Consider the following 16,587-nt stretch of genomic DNA (forward strand, 5'->3'; position numbering starts at 1 on the left):
GAGGGTCTCTTAATGCTCAGGAATTGTCATTGATGATTTTTCGCTTCCACATGTTTATCAATAACTTTTTTCTATTTCTTGAAACCAAAAATTGAGATGACATTCAGAATCTGGACAATTTTTTCAATTTCTTGGGGCCAAAAAATATTTTTTTATAATGTCGTTTACGTTAGTAAAAATTTTAATTGTTTAAAAAATATCCTTAAAATAGCTAAATTAAAAAATATTTTTTATACATATTCTTCACCAAGAGCTTTTTCCAACAAAAGTTGTTTGAAGCAAATCTGCCTTTAAGTTCAGAATATATGTATTGGCCTTAAGTTTCCCAGTAGGCGATAATATTAATGGTTTTAGAACTGTTCAAAATTAAACGAAAATTGTTAAAATCAAAAAGCAAAATAAAGAAATAAAGTGTACTTCCCGAGATCTTTCGAACAAAAAAAAAAAGTTTGTATGAATCCGACGATTCACTAAACAGTTATTGGGGAGGGAGGGGGGTGATGGACAGACAGACCTTTCGATATTTATTTAATTATTTTGTGTATATTTTAGTTTTCTTTTGTTTTTAGCTAGATTTTTAAGATGTTCCTGTCCCCACCATATAGTCCATTAAAAATTTTTAGGTTCAGAAATTTTCTCTTTAGAATCTTGACCTGTAGGGTCATCAAAAATGTAGCCATTTTGATTCACTTGCTCACTATGCATTTCGCGTAAGTCATAGAATCCGCTCTGTCTATTTTCATAAGTTTTTGTGAAAATATTTCAGCCTTTTTTGTGTAATATTCTGGTTGCTGAAAAGTGTATCAGAATAAAGTAATCCTCTATAATGCTCATTTTCAACACTTTCTCATCTTATTTATGTACCTTTTAGTGTTCTAATTATCAAATAAAAGCAATATATAAACTTTATTACTTTTATAAAACAGGTTATTGATTTTTCAGTTGTTTATTGCTACATTTGCAAAATATAGTGAACTTCACAACCAGCAGCTCTACAAAATTAGCCTTTAGAAACACTAACCTTACATCTGCACACACTGCTGCATTTTTGTTGGCAGAAAGTTGAAGAATTTTTTAGCTTACAGTGCCCGGTTGATATTTTTCCGTCCGACATCACAGATATTTCTCCAGTTGTGCAATCCACTATAATATTTAAAATCTGTTCGCGTCCGTCTGTCTGTCTGTCTGTCTGAAGATCGATCTTCTCGAGAACCGCTGCGAATCGAGAGTCAAACGAGATACCGATCAATTCGAAATTTTCCAAAGAAAAAACACTAGGACCAATCTCGTAATTGTGCGACTTTAATTAGCGGAGACATTAATTAAAACGTTAATTAACATAACGTTATTCAGGATTTTTTATTTCTTTCCTGTTGCCATTTTGCATATGGGTGAAGAAGTAAAATTCTAATAATTGTTTTAAAAGAGATTTTTTTTTGACTGCTGTCCAAATCTTAACAACGTTTCCATCTAGAATTTCATTTTAAATTAGTTTAAAATAGGTTACTCTATTCGGACATAGCTTTTATTTTATCGTCTGTCCTTTTTTATTTTTTACATTCAACGTTCTTAACTCTTTTCAGCATTTTGAAAGTTGTTTCTTTAGCTATGTTTATTGATTGTAGTGTAAGTTTATCATTCACCGGCCTCATATTTTGGTACATTTAAGCTGTGCGACTAATTATGTTTATTTTGTTGGACTTTTTTCCCGTAACATGGGTGAGTTTTCGCATTGTAATAACTTTCTTTTTCCTTCCTGTTTCTATTTTTGAAATACAGTTTGTATCGTTAAAAGAACATGTTAAATTAAGATTGTTTGGACTTCTTTAAGTGAAACAGAGTTTGAACAAAAAAGATTGTTTTTAAGGATTTTAAACTTAAGCTAAATTGGAATCTAATGACTTGGTATTAATCTATTGCTTACTGGTATTTATTTAGTCTTGGTGCTTTAGTTTCACGTAATCAACCAAAAAGTCTGTGTCATTTTATGTAAAAAGCTGATTGCAATTGTACATAAATATTTCAGATATAGTTAAATAGATGTAATTCATTTTTTAACGTGAGAACAAATTATAGTTGATAATGCATATATTTTCATCTTTTGTGCTAATTGAAAATATTCATAATTTGTATCATTGATAACTATGATTAACGTTAAAGAGATTTTTGCCAAAAATATGCTCTACTGGTGTTTTGCAAACCTTGCATTACGCGTATTTATTTAACTCCTTAGCACTTTAGAAACTGATGTCAGAGTAATTCAAAAACATCAATTGGACATCTCTTTCATTTTTTAAGTAGCCCGTGCAACGCCGGGCACGCAGCTAGTAGTAGTAATATTTTGCTGGTTTAGTAAGTGCACCTTAATCAAGTATGACGTTCTTTGGAAAAGTCATGACCAAAACTTTTTTCGATGCATTCTCCCATTTCTTTCGCCATTTCCATGCCTATGTGCCCTTGTGATAGCTATTCCTTTCTATTATGTTAGAAATAACAATTTTTGAAATACTCTGTGCAGTGTGCATCAAAGCATGGTAGATCGACTTTGGATATTAAATCAAACACTTTTTCGGTTCTTGTAAATTTCTTTCCTCTAAACTGTTGGTGACGTTCTGTTCCATAACTCATAGAATTGAAGGAGCAAATCTTCACACTGTCCTCAAAATTGTTCAATGAAAAAAGTTGTTCGGCTGCAGTTTCAGCGATCGCATCTTGACTTAACTATTCATTTATAAAATCTGCAATTTTTCTGATATTTTTATCAAAATGCAGGCTACAATTGCATTTATTGCCTGTAGGATCATGAAGCCGTACAGTTTCCCGGTGATCCATTAAATGTTAATTAATCAGTTTAAGAAACACATTGCATATCATTAAAGCTGCATGATAGCTGCCACTGGGTAACATAACTATCACTGTTAAAAAAAATTCTGAAAATAACGGATAAAGTACCGGCAGCAAAGTTGCCATAAATATTACGTTTCCGTTAAATTATTTTCCGTGACTTAACAGAAATTCTATTTCTCATTTCTCCGTTTAGTTCTGTTCTTCCGTTTATAAATTTCCCGTGATTTATCGAAAATTCCATTTCTCTTCTTTCCGTTGATCTATTTTTTCGTTTTTAAATTTTCCGTTCATCTATTTTTCCATTTTAAAATTTTCTGTGTCTTTACAGAACTTTCGGGTCTTGATTTTTCGATGCGTTATTCTTTCTTTTCTCATTTTCACATATTTTACTGAAATTTCATTCTTGTTTTTCTATCCTATCTTTAAAATGATATACAATCGAAAAATAGATAACCATTCAAAAACTATTATTTTTTTAATTTGTATTTATTACTCAAATATATTTTAAGTGAAAATTTTGTTTGGTAACTTACCTACCATACAGCTCTTCTTCAAGCATCTATTACGAAAATTTCAACTTCAGATGAATAAAAATAATCGAAAAGTACCAACAAGGAAATTAGTGGATTTGAATATAACACCAATTTTCGATGCTGATACTGTTCGATATTTCTTTCCACATCCCCTCGTACATAGTCTGGCGTGGCATTGAAAAGCATATATATGAAAAATAGAATATTTTTATTTGCTGAATAATGAGTCAAATAAAATACCATTAAAAACCGGTTGACTTGATCATGGAATAATATACCTGATGGAGAGTACCGCATACCAATTTACTGTGTTTAAAAACAGAATCATTGACATACACGTGAAGAATTTTTGGCTCAGATGATGTATACCCCCCCCCCCCCGGTGATTTCCGCATTTTTCACTCATTGGAATAGCAACATAAATTTTCAGTGCATAATCATGAGGTTAAACATATCAATGAGTTTGTTTTACCCGAAATGTTTTTACAAGAAACTTGCAATAATCTCAAATAAGTTGTTGGATGAGATCCTAATAAAATAAATTAAGTAATTTATATTTATTGTTATGAATGAAATCCCGAAAGGAGTAATGAATGGTACTAGATTTCTAAGTAGTCAAGAAAACTTATTCTTGTCAAAATTTTAATTATATTTTCAAAGATTAACAATTTGCTATGCCTTTTCGCAAAACATATAACAGCAAGAAATACTTTCATTCAGAGATTTAAAATATTTACTTTCAATCTGTCAAAAAAAAAAAAAAAAAAAAAACTGAATGATTTTTTCTGCTTTGCTCGCACACCACGATAATCTCCGGTCGATACGAAATGTTGGCATTTAATGTTTTAATGACTTTCAAAAGAATACAATGCGTTAGAGCAAAAACAACAACTTTATAATAGTTCTATAAATTCTGAATCAGTTACTATCGGAATTCTATCAAACGCATATTAAGAAGAAAAACACATTTGTATATTAACATGCACAACGATATTCAACAATACTTACATGTGTCCAGCGGTGCTAAATTTAAGTATCTCCATCGCATCTGGATACAAGTAATCCAATAGCCTTTATTTTAAATGGATAACACGAGATCTAAAACTATTCTCACCGCTAGAACACACAATATGGTATGACTAACGAATAGAATTGTTCGAAGTATTGAGCAAAATAATACACCGCAATAATATTCTAATACTGACTCAGTAAAACCCACATCAAATCACCAGGGAGATCAAAACACATCTGCCTGTCTGAAAATGGCGCTAACATTTTTCCAAACCTACAAAGCCCAAAGGAGTAAAAACAATTTCGACATAGGAGTATATTACTCTCCAGACATGAAATAGCAAAGTATCTATTTTGTCTACGACATCTGAGCTTTTATTCTAAATAAGCTTTTAATAAACAAAATGTAACGGTACGATTTAATAAGCACGATCAAAAAGGGATGTTTATCATAACTTGAAGAGATAGGTTATAGGTTATCAGAATAATAACAAAGTACAGCACAGCGGCAACCCTAGAAATGGAAAAATTCCGTTTTCGTTATTTAATTTCGCCATATTTCTGTTGTTGTAAGGAAAAAATACGTTTTGAAGCCATTACGGAAATATTCTGTTAAAATCAGTCAAAAAACTACCTGAACTTTCAGGTTTTTTTTTAACAGTGTACTTTTTATAGTCTGTTCTATAACTCCTCTGGTGGCGTTTTTTGTGGCCGTTGAATCGTTTATTCCAACTTCATGTTTGGCGTAGGGGAGATTGTTGTACCTTGGAACACTGATAATTTCTAAGAATATATTTTTTGCAGTCTTGTTTTTGTAATCTCTAATAGCACCACTAAATAATGTTCACCACTAAATGGTGAATGGAGGAAAAAAAAAAAAAAAAACGTCACGATTCCAAAGTAAAATTGTTTTTTATTTTTATTTCGTTTTCTGTCTTTGTATTTATGAAACTTATCAATTGAATTCTATTTTGTTATAAGAGAAAAGCTCTTTAAATATTTTGGTTAGGAGAAAATAATGATAGTGCGTCTGATTGGCCACCACTTTGGTTTTTCTTAAATCACGCGGTGATTGTACTTTGGAACAGCCAAACATATTGTACCATAGAACACGTTCCAAGGTACAACATATGAATGGTTCTTAATAATTAAGATGCGGTTAGGAGCGTGAAACAATGTTCTAATCTTATGCAGTCTTTTAAGTGCATTTAATGTTAAATAATAATTCATAATTCATTATTCATTATTCATAATTTAATTCACTACCATGAAAAAACTATTTTTTTGTTTTCTGGTGCAAAATTGGGACAAGTATATGGATGTTTCCTGAATCATGAAGACTTTCCCATAGTACAACATGATGTGTCCCAAGGTACAATAGGATGTTGTACATAGGGATAGCTTGGAACTTTTAATTTAAATGGCTGGTAATATTTTGTTTTCAAACTAAACGAATTTTAAAAAATATATTGCATAGAAATATGTTGGTGTATCTTAATGCGACTTTTATATTTTATGTTTGATCTAAATAATTGACGTTAAAAATTAAAACATGAAAAGTGTCCTAAAGTACAACACTCTCCCCTAACATTATTGAATTTTCCTCCATCATATTGAACAACAAATTACCTGAATGAATATTTCGAGCAGGTAGGAACTCTCATTTTCTAGCCTCTTTATCTTCACTATGTACCGTGATGTACATTGTAGATAATGGATGCAATCAAATTCACGAAAGACAGAAATTAGTGCCTGGGCAGTACGAATGTGTCATTTCCAATTTCCGTTGCGCTCAGCAAGCATCAAATGATAATTTACTGGATTTTCTCCCATACTTTTGAATTTAAGAACGTATATAGTCTGGACATGCACCTAAATTTGAGGCAAAAACATTCGCTATTCTGTCAAAAAACCATCAAGACGCAAAAAAACCTACGCCCACAGATTATAATTCTAAAGAGAAAATCACTGATCCTAAAATTTTTTACGGGCCTTACATTGTGGCGACTGCTATAAGATGCATTAAATCACCTGTCATGCTTTTTTCTTTTACGGTAAAGTACTCTAAAAAGGATTTAAGCTAGTTGATAGTGTTATATTATCTCAATAAATTCCCCATTCGACTCGCACAAGTTCCGAAACGGAAGTTCAGTGTCTCTGTAAATACCGTTTCTTTACCAAAGCAGCGTTATCGCAGAAAGCCAACTATACGGTTTCTACCTAACCGTTTCTTGATTTCTTTGATAAGTGGCCCTTTTGAATGTTCACTTTTTTTTTTTTTCGTGGAATGGAACTTTAGGTATTATTACAATAGAATAGTCTGAATGCATTCTGGAATGGTTTGTTCGAAATGAAAAGGAAAAATATTTCAAATAATATTGACTGGCTTCAAAGAATAATTTTAAAAAATATTACATTAAAAAAAAAAAAAAAAAAAAAAAAAAAAAAAAAACTTTGCACACCACATTCAAACAAAATTTTGTCTCAATGATTAGAGAGACAAGTATTTTTCTTATCTCAGATGTCATTAACATTAGGGTTTAGGGATCAAAGTTTAATTTAGATTCAAAGTTCAGTATCAAATCTACTGCGGTAGTTATTTTTTGTCAACATCACAGAAGTTGACAACCTCGTTTCTCACAAACACGCGTAGTAGCTGCAAATGATAAACGTAACAACAGTTTTTTCATAACAATTTTGGAGTACTGATCTTTTTAAATGCACCAGAATTCTGATTATGGTGTGGTTTATTAAACATTGTTGAAAGGATGAATCATGCGGTATTTCAACGAAAGTTTCACATTTTTGTACTAACATTGTCAAAGATTAATGACTGACAAAGATGGGGTTTTAATCTACAATTCATTTTTATGTTTGCTCTTCAATTCAATCAAAAAACGCTGAAGAAAAGCTTCACGCAAATCTTTCAAGAGCTCAATAATTTCTTGATCAGTTGTTTCCCGTATATCAACCCTTTCCTCTTCTAAAAAGTTTTAAATTGTTGAAAAACAATCAAAATCATTGAGACGTGTTCAAATCCCCAAAATTCTCTTTTTTTTCACTTGAAAATAAAGATTTTTTTCGTCAGCAGAAAATACATTTAGTTGTTCGTTCTGAGGATAAGAATTTAGTTCATTAATTTTTATGAAAATGTCACTTTAATAGGCAATTTCAAAGAAATTTTTCATTCAAAAGCTTGATTTTTCAATCTGAAGTATTGCTTGTTAAATTGACTCATTGACTTCTGAATGTAAAAGAAGAGAGATATATACACTTTCCGTGTCAAATAGTTTTTTTTAACTGCCGAGATTTCGTTATTGATTTTGACGATCTCATCAAGAGTTCTTATGCGTGCCTATCTTGAATCATGCGAGAAATTACGGCAGTACTTTTATTCGGCTGTGCAACGCAATTGTTCATGACAATCATGGTGACAATCATGGTCTTTACTGCATTAATGCAGCTGTCCCATGAAATTTTATTCTCTTTAAGAATAGGAATGAAAAGATCTAACATTTTCTGTCCAGTAGCATCATATATGTTGGAAGTGATTTTCGTAAGAGAAGATTTTTCAGGGAAGTGTTTTCATGCTGAATATTAAGAAAATTAATATTGCATGTCCCGATACACTGCAGAAGCGTCCATTTATATAGTGAAAATCTGCATGATTTTAGATGTGAAAAAAGGTTAGCTTTTTATATTGGATGCCTCTAATCGGAAACCCATATCTACATTCGTAAATGAAAGTCAGGGTTGGTTATAATTCCTTTCTCCTCCCCCCTAAATTTTGCAGACGCTTTTTTATCGATTTTTTAGATGACTAATATGATCGTTATAAAAATAACAAAAATGCAAGTTTCATGGAACCTTTAAATGATCTCCATGGATCCCTTGGGTTACGTTAAGCGGAACACCGTTCAAGAAATGCTGTTCTGCAATAATACAGTTAAGTTGCTGGTGTATTCGTCACCTCCTGGCCAGATAAAAAGGTCTAAAAAGCAACGAAATTTTACTACATGCAATTTGGGTCCATAGTTACGGGGTACCTTGGGTCAGGTCTTAATGCACCTTGAAGCATTTTACCAAAAATGAATGTTTGTTTCTTTTCGGTTCCGTTTTTTTCTCCACCCAAAATTGATCTTTTTATGCAAAGGAATTGCCTTCTCGTTTGGTACACCAATGGAAAGCCTGTAAAAACTACCCTGGAGGAAGTTTGGTCTTTGGGTTAACTAGAATTGGTATTATAAGCATTTTTAAGTGATAGAATTTTATTATTAATTAAAGCTTAGCTTAAAAAAGTATATTATCTACGCGAAACATTGTTCAAGAGAAAAATAACTAATTCAAAAAATTAATTATTTTGATACATTTACCCAGTTTAAGTCTTTTCTCCCCCCCCCCTACCGAGTTTCAGTAGAATTGTTTTTTAAATTATCTCTAAATGAATATCTTAGATGAAGTTTTTTACAAGTCTTTGTTAACGCAATGGTTTTTGTAAATTTTAATTGAATAAACAAACCAAGTACTTTCTTTAAAAATTCATGCTTCTTGAAACTATACTGTATTTAGCCCAATGGAAGTAAAATCTCGACTTGAAATGAAAGTAAGATTACGATAGAGTAATGGGACTTGAGGACGTCAGAGCTGGAGGCATCTGACGTCAATTTGGGGATATTTTTTTATTTTTGAAGCCGTATATGATATGCCAATGTGTTTACGTGATTACATTCATAAACATCGTTTAAGTTTAAATTATTATCTAAAGGATACTTCAAGTTCGTAATAAGTAGCATAATTTAAATTACTAAATGGAGCAAAGAACTCACTTTTAATAGCTAGTTCTCTGTCCTATTAGTCGTAATTTATTAATTAAAGTTCAATTCGTGGTTGTTGCCAGAATTACCAACTTCGATGGCTCTAAGGCAAAAAAGCACTTAACACCTTTTGCACAAAATACCTTTATTAGCGACACTCTGGCGCTGTAAAAGCAAACACATACTACCAGTGATGTTCCGGATATCCGTATCCGTATCCACGGATATCCGAGGGAAAAATATTTAAATATATAATAAAATATTTAAATAAAAGACTCTTAAATTCCGTTTAAATTAGGTTTTATTCCCTATTTAAATTATAAGGTATCATTTAGTATAAAGTATTATTTCAGAAACCAATTTGTACCCCCCGTCGCAAAAAGGAAGGGGTAATAATAAGTTTTAAAAGTGTGTATCTGTGTGTCTATTAGTGGCATCGTAGCTCCTAAACAGATGAACAGATTTTGATCGTTCTTTTTTCGTTCAAAAGGTGACTTAATCGAAAATGTTCTTAGCGTAGGCGTATCGTTTTTGTAGAACTTTAATGATCAGAGACATGAATTAAAACCGACTTAACGTTTTTCAAAATTATGGTAGCAAAAACTTATTCGTACACTAAAAATATTGGCCCTAATTGAAAGAACGAAAGTTTCTGCGTTTGATATTTGTTTGAAACTTCCAAGATAAATACATTAGGAGCTATAATCTTGTTAAGTAAATTTTAAATTCAATTCTGAGCCTTTATACGCGTGATTGGTAGCGATTTCATAGTCGGAAGATAAGGTGAAAAAGTTCAATAATTGGCAATTTCTATCTGCTGTTAGTTCATATTTGTTAACAATTTGTATTCTGATCCACGAAATTCATCTTAATATGAGGTTGGCCCTCTGTGACGCGTTTTTTTTTTTTTTTTTTTTTCAATTTTTAATTTAATATTAGTTTTTGTTATTGATTTGGGGTTTCTGTTATTATTCACTTTCGTTTATCTCGGCATCGTTCAAAAAAAAAAAAAAAAAAAAAAGTGAGACTAAATTTTCAATTTATTGTATGTGAAGGTGTTCCCGGCTTTGCTATTTCGTCGATCGTAGTAAATTGGGTGGGATGGGTGAGCGCTGCGCTTATGCTGAAATAAAACGTGAAAAATGATTTCTATCCTGTCCAGTAGCAGCTTTACACTTTTGCTTCTGTATCTACCGAGCAGGCTAGAAATAATTTTTCATTCTATTTAAGCATTAATGCAGCGCTACCCATTCCTTCCAACTCTCCCTCAATTTTAACGGAGATTTCTTCTAAGAGTAAATCATAGTCTTGATTATATTTTCGCCGTAGATGACGTTTTTTGAAGAAATTGTGCCATTATTCTGACAGGAATATCTTCCGTAACAAATTTTACGCTTGGATAGTTGAATTCACTGTTAAAACCAGGAGTGCCACAGGGGTAAAAAATTTCACCCTAGGGTGAAAAAACAGTGCCGCGGGGTGAAACGGAGGCTAGGAAGTGTCGTCAAGGTGCTTTTGGTTCCTCAGTGGGTGAACGACGTCAACAAAAGTGATTCAATAGGAGAGCGACTCATTGCGCATGCGCTCTGACTAATCGTCCAACGAAAACTTCAGTTTGAATGGCGAACGAAGGAAGTTGCAACGAAATTTGCTTTCACATTGGATGAAGTACAAAACTGAAAATTTCGTGGATTAATCTTCGAAATATCGCGTAAGTAAAGGCATTTGATCATATTGTAGCACTTAGAGCTTTCGAACATATTTAAAGTATGTTGACAACTGCTTATTGTTCCGTTTACCTTATTAAATATTTAATATCTTGCGATTTATATCCTGCAAAACTGTTACCTAAAACTATCTATTAGTACTATCTTGAACAACAACAACATTAAAAATAAAAACGTTTAAATCAGCTGATAATTGAATTGCTATTTCCGGAATAAAAATGCATCGACGTGAGCAGCCAATATACCAATATCTATTTCTTCTCAAATGAAATAACTACATAGTGGAAACGAACAAAGCAGCAAAGGCTGGAGGAAAAAAAACCGCCTGAAAAGAAATCTTTCTCACTCAGCGTTTGGCTCATGAGTTTCACATCGTGTTTTGGTTAACGTATCTTTCTTAGGCGTTATTGCATGAAGCGAATGTAGTTATCTGCTCGTTTTTATTTTTAATCTGACGGAAAACTTGACATTGGAAAGAATGGCTTTTAAATCAGTATTTATCTTGTACGCATGGGGGGGGGGGAATCTCTCTAGAATGCAATAAAGGTGCCATTTTTCTCACCTAGAGTACCATCTTTCACCTACGGTGCACGTTGGGGGAAGGGAGCCAGTTTTTCACCCTTGCTAAGGGTGCAATTTCGGCTCTCTATCGGGTGTCGCTGGTGAACAAGCGTTTCACCACTGAAAGGTTCCAAACGCAACCTGTAGTTTTAACAGTGTTGGGTACAAAAAAATTGAGGTCCGTATCCGTATCCGCAAATCTTGAGACTAATGATCCAAATCCGGATCCTTATCCGCGGATCTACTTTTTTAACGATCCGGCACATCACTACATACTACACACTCAAAAAAAAAAAAAAAAACTTACACTGACTGAATTAGCTTTCAATTATAAACTTGGGCCGCGTAGCGTCGGTTACAGCATTATATGATAATTTGCATAAACAGCGGTATTTTTTTCAATAATCAATCTAGTTTCAATCTAATGTTTCGTATCTTAAATTTCCCAGCATGTAAGAGTTCCACGAAAAGTTAATAAGAGTATACGCAATTTTTATTAACTGTAACCAGCAGTTATTTGCACCAGAGTCGAATTTAGCTCTATGCTGCCCATAGGCAGATTTGAAATCTGCCGCCCCCTCCCTCTTAAAAAAAAAAAGCAAAATTTCCTTTACTCGAAAAAAAAAAAAATTGCTGACTATTCGGAAAATTTGGACATTATATTGCAACATAGAGATTAATTTTTTTCTTTTTAATTTTTAAAATTGTTTTTAAATGATCTTTAATATTCTTTCGCATTGGATGTTATGTATGTATGAAATGCGTGTAAAATTTTATCGTACGGCAAAATGAGAATTTTTCTCCTGCAAACAATTTTAGTTCGACGCCCCTCTGTTTATATTATTTAATTTTGTACATCGGAGTTCATGGCTCAAGCACTGCTCTTGGGCAGGTCATTAAACGATTCACATGAGACCAATTTAATAAATATTTACAATATGTATACTTATATACATACATCAATAAATAGATCATGATTATTATTTTTTCATAACCCTATAGTTTCAAATAACATGCTCACTTTCATTCTTTGAAGTTAAAAAAAATCCTTATAAAAAGCAACGTTAATAAATTATTGTAAAATGATATAAACATTAGTTCAACCTATTAGGAAAAAATTTTATGATAGAAAATGGGGATATAAACATTTGTCTGAAAGCTTAGTTTTTAATATCTATAAAGCTGAATCTTTGATGAGCACTGAACTTTAATGTCTTGTGCGTTAACTATTTTATCAGATGTCATCTTTATTTAGAACAGCATTCCCGTCTTCCATCTACTAATCAACCATTTGTATAATTTCCTCTGTTATTACGTCCACTTGTTTGTGTTTTTTAATACTCCTCAATGTTTGGTGGTATTTCATTAGTAAATTGTAACTGGATTACATTGTTAAGAGTCCAGAGTTTCCGCTTTTGTAAACTTCATTTTAAAAAATTGTATCAGGTTCAAAAAAATTTTGAAGACTCGTTTCTGTTCTGCGGTTTTTAACACAGCATGTTTCCCTTATTTAAAATCTTTCAGCCTTTTTCGCACAAGTCACTCATTTTCATTTACCTCCGAGACTTAATATTAACAGAAAACAATTTTTAAACATTAATAATGTAAAGAAAAAAAATAAACGTCAATCATTCAATAAACCAGTAGGTACTGAATAAACTTTAGTATAGCACTCAAAATCTTAGTCAAATTCTAATCTTGTTGCGACTTCTGCGCAACGACATTTCTTCAATCGACACCCGCTTTTCATCTTCACGCTTATTGTTTTATGCTGATCCATGCTTGAAAAATAATTGATTTTCATGAGATGTGTGAAAGTAATTATTATTAAATTGCAAAAAAAGTTTATCTCTACGGAAAAGGATAGACTAATATTTCACTTCCACGAATAAAAAAATACTAAAAAAATGTATGGTTAAAGCTACATTTTCCGCCTCTAAAAAAATTGCCGCCCTAGGCTGCTGCCTACTCTGCCTATTGGTAAATAGGACCCTGATTTGCACGCTTTTAAGCATTTTTACAAAACATACATAAAAAAACATGCAATATTTGTCTGAAATCGGTCCTCATAAATCTGACTTCAATCTATTATTGAGCAATCATGAATTGCTTTCTAAGCTCACTTAACCGAGGTTGACGCTGCTCTGATTTTTCAGATTATTATAACGACGAGAGTAAGTTTCGCTCAATTTGTACATGTTTATTTACGCAATAAGTTTTCGTCGCCATGGTGGCATATCCTTTGCGTTCATTCAAGTCAATGATTAACTTAAGCAGGTTTTACTTTAAAAAAAGCCCTCCCCCCCGTTTTATGGTGTAAAGTTATGTTTTTTTAATAAAAGCATCAACATAGATGAACTTAAAAAGCAAAACTTCATCTGAATACAAAATTTTAACATGACTAAACCCTATCATTCAAAATTGATAAGAAATAAAAAATACTACAAAGGTATGCACTAAATTTAATCTTTATGATGAGTATACGGGTGCTAATTATGCCACAATTACCGGATCTTGATTAGCGAATCCTAATGACTTTTTTTTTTTAATGAATATGCCTTGTATTACCTGATCTAGAAAATCACGAGTTATAGTATAACTGGTGCAAATTGCTTCTCCATTTCCATTCCAGTCCATTTGCAGAAACAATAAACTTAACGAGTAGGGTCCTTCCTATCGCAATCCGTGATTGCGAAAAACTTAATTTGAACTCAAGACGTCAAAATTCAAATGTATTTTATATACATATTTTTTTTTTAAATCATTTGTATGTAAATATTAGTTCTAAAAGGGATGCTCTGAAGAAATAATTGTACACAGGGGCGCATATACTGTGTCAAAGTGCCGATTGCTACTTGTCTAAATAATGTATAAAAGCCTGCTACATTTGATTGAAGAGGAAAATAAATTTGGTAAACACACGGAAGAGGCGATAGGGGATGGGAGAAATAAAAAATAATAATCGGCAACAAGTTGCTGTTGATTCTATTTTCACTATGGAAGTATTTGGTCGAATAATGTAACCATCCAGGGGTCAGACAACCTCTTGTCACACAGTAGCGGAGAGGACTTGTCACCCGTTTCGAAACTCGATATCTTTGTCGACAGGCACAAAAGAATATGCCATTCAGCGGGACGATCCGGACAAGAATGGGACAAGGGACCATTGACGAGGGAAAGAAAGACTCCCCACGTGCTGCGGACTCCCTCTCAAAGCACCCCTGTGACCACCCAAATTAATCCACTTTAGGGAATCTTTAATCGCAACACTTGCAGCGGCAAGCATTTAAGTCTCCCGTTGCAGCAGCTGTTCATGTGGAATGGAGGGGAAAACACCCGTTTTTTTCTTCAGTTTTTCTCCCTCTTTTTCTTTGTGGGGAGGCAGCGGGTCGGATCGGCAAAAAATACATCCATTGGAACGCCGAGAAGAAAAAGTATACTCATTTATTTTACTTTAGACACTTTTGCAAAGAAGTATTTGAATCAGGATCGCATGTTAGTTCTTGTAACTTTAAACGTTGGCTTCAAGTTATCGTGAACCAGTCTCGGTGTAGAAGGTTTTATTGTTATTTTCTTCCAGCACGAAGTTTTTCCTTTTCAATTCCAGAAATACGATATTTTCCTCGGCGAAAAATATTTCAAATTATCCTTCGTATTGAAATCTGGCTCAACAATGATCTGTTTAGAACCACCTACACTTCCATCTCTTCTAGTGTGAGATGTCTTTCCCCATCTCCCATTGCTTTTATCTACATTTAGCAACAAGTATTTCGTTTCAGAACCTTTTTTTTTATTTTTATCAACTGTTTCATTGAATATTTTAAGCTTTTATTATTCAGTTTCTTTTTGTTTTTAACTTCAGAGTGGCATTTATTTACGGTTGATAAAATACGGTTGATAAAAAGACCCTTTTCTTTTTTTTAAATCGATATAGTTAAAATTTGCAAATGATTACCTTTTTGCCAACTGTACTGACACATTAAAACATAAGGGGGGGGGGAGATGAGAGAAAAGGAGAGTTGATTGAATCTAATGCTACCTAAATAATTTTTCACACATGAAATTTTCTGTCACAGAAAATGTAATTTTTAACTCCAAAAATTTTTTTGCTCTTTTATCTCTCTCTCTCTCTCTCTCTCTCTCTCTCTCTCTCTCTCTCTCTCTCTCTATATATATATATATATATATATATATATATATATATATATATATATATATATATATATATATATATATATATATATATATATATATATATATATATATTCATTGGGATTATAGCTTGAAGATTAACATCGCATTTTTCACCGAAGATAAAAATCATAAGCATGTAGAAACACAATCTTCAAATATTTGCTCGTTTCAAAATGACATGATAACTTTTGTAAGCGACAGGAAGAAATGAATCTGTATTCAATCTTTATATTTCTTCATTCAAACACATTTTTCTAAACACAATTTTAATCTTTGAGTTCTAAGTCTTTTACAAATTTTTTAACTAATCATGCATTTACTTGAATAAAAAATAAAGATTTTGTTTGAAAGTTACTTCATGTTCCATTTTGAATCGTTAAAAATAGACTTTAACATGAGTTTCAATTTACCCCTTTCTGTGATGTGAATCGGAACACTCCGCTTTAGAATCAAAGAGAAAAAAGTGTAAACATAGTTGCCCTCTTTTGCTTTTGGTTTAAAGCAGTGGCGCGCACAGGGGGAGGATCCAGAAGATAAGGACCCCTCCCATAGTCTTTGAGTTTTTATGATTGACTATAATCCAATGTATGTAGTACGTAAAATAATTTCAGCTTTAATTAATGAAAAAATTAAATTTATTTTCTCTTATTATCCCTCTACAAAATCGAACTGTATTGTGAACATAAATTGTTCTATAATGATGACTTTGCTTCTTTATTTTTATTTTTAATTGTGAGAAAAGCAAATGCATTCATTCTCGTGCTTTCTGGTATTTTAACTAAGTATATCGTCGCCTCAGAGCTACAGTAAGATATTATCTTAGTGTTAGTTCTGGAATTGGATATCTTACTGTTGCTCTGAGGCGACGATATCTTGTTAATAAATTTATCTTATTGACTA

The sequence above is a fragment of the Uloborus diversus genome, chromosome 2 (genome assembly GCF_026930045.1).
Source record: "Uloborus diversus isolate 005 chromosome 2, Udiv.v.3.1, whole genome shotgun sequence".
NCBI lineage: Eukaryota > Metazoa > Arthropoda > Arachnida > Araneae > Uloboridae > Uloborus > Uloborus diversus.